Genomic DNA, 3,742 nt, shown 5'->3' with positions numbered 1-3,742 from the left:
GCATTCGTTACTTTTTTCCACTGCATTGAATCTCAAATGCGATTTGTCAACCTCCTCGTAACTCCCCCCACCCCCGCTCTGTCTCCCCTGCTCTCTCCCGTGCCCCCTGAGCACAGAATAACTCTTCACATTTAGGAGTAGAAAGGGAAACGATTTCTCTCTCATAGGAAAACTTAGTTCTGACTGCTAGAATTTTGAAGCCTTTGATTGTGCCATTTTAGATGCAGACAAATCATGGAAGATTGCATATTGTGTGGTACTTTTTAAATGACATTGATTTTCTTTTTTTCAGTCTCTTGAGAACAGTGTAGGCTGAATTTTAAAACTGAACGGTTTACTCTGTGGGAACAGAACCTCCCTTCATCTTAAGCTAGATCCTCGGATTCTTTCAGACCTCATGGCTCATGAGACCTGTTGCTGTCGCCCTCACTTGGCATGAGTGGGTTGAGCTCATCCTTACTTACCCTGCAGTGTTCCGAGCATGGCTGAAGCATTCAAAACTTAATTACAATGTTTAGTATTTTATAGAGCAAAATTAATGGAAAGCATTTGGCTGAACTAAAGACCCACAGTCAAATTCTTCAATGTGGTTTACCCAACTGGAGTCATGGTACACACCTTAAATCATTCAATGAATAAATAATTTAAAAATCCAAAAAACTATGGGGCTTGTCTGCAGTTTTGTTTTGGTCACCACATCCGAGTTAACTTTTTTGATCGAGTCAAGTTCAGTCTTTTAGAAAAGAACCAGCCTTCCTATCATTCCCCGCCCCCCCCCCCCCAAGGGCTTTTGAGACCCATTAAACTCACACAGCTGTGTCTTTGGGCCAGAAGGGCTCCCTGCAGCAGTGAGAGATGGGCTGGCTGGCTCCCCCTGTAGGTCGGGGGTGGGGGGTGGGGTGGCCAGGGCCTGACGGGGGCGGGGGTGTGGGGGGGGTTGAGCCAGCCTCAGTGCAGTGAGGACACAAGAGGCCGAGGGATGATCTGGAAATGGAGAGAGTGGGGACCTAGTTGGGAACACGGGCCACATAGTTAATTTTAGAAAATTACCATGAATGAATCACTAAATTTTTGTCATGATTTTTTTTGAGGGGTATTGTGACTATGTCAGTATATTTATCTCATTGCATCAGATTTCGTATTGTTAGAGCTTGCCACTTCATTAGATGTATGACTCAGGTGTCCATTTGCAGGGTGGTGGGGAATCTTCACAGATGTATTCCGGACTCTAAGGGTCGCGGGGTGACTCGAAAGGTTCTGCCAGAAGAAGAAGTTTTACTTTACGGTTCAAAGAAACTGAAGATTCATCCCTTTAATTGAGTTACAGGAGGTTGATGTGGTCAGATGCTCATGGTACCTGCTCCCCCTGCCATGAAAGCTGTTACGTTTCTGGTGAGTTCAGGTGACCTAACCTCATGCTGGCCAACTTGCAAACGCCATACTTCAGGGTTTCCGAGCTGTGTGATGGTCGAGAGGGGACCGTATTTTGAGAGAGGAGCAGGCCTTCACGCCCAGGCTGGCCGTCACATCACTCCATGTGTTGTACTGACTCATTGGACTTCTTCCTACAAGACGTGCACCATCTTCGCGGAGTTCAGCAGACGGCAGCCTTCGACACGCACAGGTTTGGAGGGTCCGACGCACATCCTGTGACCCTTGGTAAAGCCGGGAAGTCTCACTGATGCTGTTGCGAGTTTCCAGTGGCCTCTCATTTCAGTTGTATTGCATTAATGCTTTAAAAAAAGTTAAAACTCCCCCAAATCCAGCCACACAGCCACTTAACCGTGTATACACATCTTTCTGTGCCAGAGTACATATGCTGATACTTGAGCAAATAGTAGCTTCTCAAAATTGGTGCTGTGCAGTAGTGAATATTCTAGTTTCGTTAAGTTTCTGTAGGATACGTTTCTGCAGGTAAAATGGTTCAAAGGAATTCATATTTAAAATATTAATGGGTCCTACCAAAGGACCTTCTGCAAAATGCTGGTTAAGGCTCACGCCAACACGGTTCTCCCAGCACCTGAGCCAGCATTGGGTATCTGGACTATTTGCAGGCAGGGGTGATCTTACCATTTTCATTTGCTTTTTTGCCCCCTTGCATGAAGGAAGAATCTTTGCTTGAAATCCTGTGGATTTGAATGCTGGCTCCACCACTTACTAGGTGTGGGAACCTGGGTAAGTTTGCCTCCCTGGGCTGGTTTCATCATCTGTGAAATGGGGTGTATTAGGGGAAAAAAAAAATGTGAAGCACAGTGACTTGAATTTCTTGGGTACTTTACATCTACATGTATAATCTGCCTCTCATCAGTGGTACCTTGAGCACTCTGGAATGTGGCTGATAATATTTGCAATGGCTTGTTAAGAAAAACGTAACACATGGTTGGTTTTTTTTTTGTTTTTGAAATGGCACACAAGTCGGGGAGGGGGAGGGAGGGGCTGGAGGATCCAAAGATCTGAAGCGGGCTCCTCACTGACACCACTGGGCCCTGTGTGGGGCTCAAACTCAACGAACCATGAGATCATGACTTGAGCTGAAGTCGGACGCTCAACCAAATGAGCCACCTGGGTGCTCCAACACGTGCATTTTTGTAAGGAAAATTAAAATGTCAGACAGACCTTAGTAGAGAGGCCGTTTTAATCTCACCTCCCCAAAGGTAAAAGCTGAATGGTTTTGGAGAGTAACCTTCCTAGTATTTGTGTTTTATGTATGTAGCCATTAAAAATACGCACGCTGATCCATAGGTGTTCAGGAGTCAGTGTCGGGTAACCCACCTTGGGGACATCAGTCGTGGGAAATGAACTTGGGATTTCCAGTCTTGGAAGTGGACTGATTTCACCGTGTTCTGGTGCAGTTTGAAACCTGACAGCTTCAGGAGTCTTAGGTTTTATCCAGCTTCAGCAGTGAGGAGCCTCAGCAGCCTGAATACCATGAGAAAGGTGGCCCTGGGGGGACTCGGGGCAGTCTGCCACCACCAGCGTTCCCGGCCGCTTTCAGCACCTGAGCCGGCGGACGGATGCTCGATCCAGATGTCGTCTACACATCCACCAAGGTATGTGTCACTGTGACTTTGGGATTCGAGGAAGATTCTCAGACCATCGGTTCTCTTTAGGGGTGGGGTGGTGGTGCCAGGGCTCAGATACCTCGGGGGACGCGGAAACACCTACCAAACTGTCCTTGAGTGCCGTGGGCAGAGGTTGGTGGCTTCCCCCATCTCTTCTCTCAAGGCGAAGCTCCTAATCACAGTGGTGAGGTTGGTTTCAAGGTGTATCTAGAAATCAACTACCAGGAAGTTCTGATTTGGTGTTTGAGGCCTAGGTTGACATAAACCTATGGACCCGTATTTGCTTACACTTTTTATTTGGTATATTAAGGCTTTTCTCTTGTCCATCTTCAGTGTTTCTCTGATGTTTTGGGCTGCGATCCACAGTATGAAATACCCGTGGCATCGAGACCTAGTGTGGAGACATACACATAACACACAGTAACCAAAAGAAGTTAGAGTGCTCCTCTCTTTCCGTCCGGTGCACAGCACTTCACAGTTTCTCACTGGTTCACGAAACAGATTGCTGTGTGTGATCCTACTACATTGACTTCACAGCAGCTTGAAAACCCAGGCTCTCTGGACATCAGTGGCTGGCACAGAGTAGATTCCTGGACGTTTCTCGAATGAGTGAGCAGATACAAGGTGCCTTGAGATTTTCTAGGTTTTCGCGAAGAGTCCCTATTTTTCCTTCTGGGCTT

Source organism: Felis catus, chromosome E3 (genome assembly GCF_018350175.1).
Source record: "Felis catus isolate Fca126 chromosome E3, F.catus_Fca126_mat1.0, whole genome shotgun sequence".
Lineage (NCBI taxonomy): Eukaryota > Metazoa > Chordata > Mammalia > Carnivora > Felidae > Felis > Felis catus.
The sequence above is the reverse complement of the archived record's forward strand: the minus strand, read 5'-3'. Positions refer to the sequence as shown.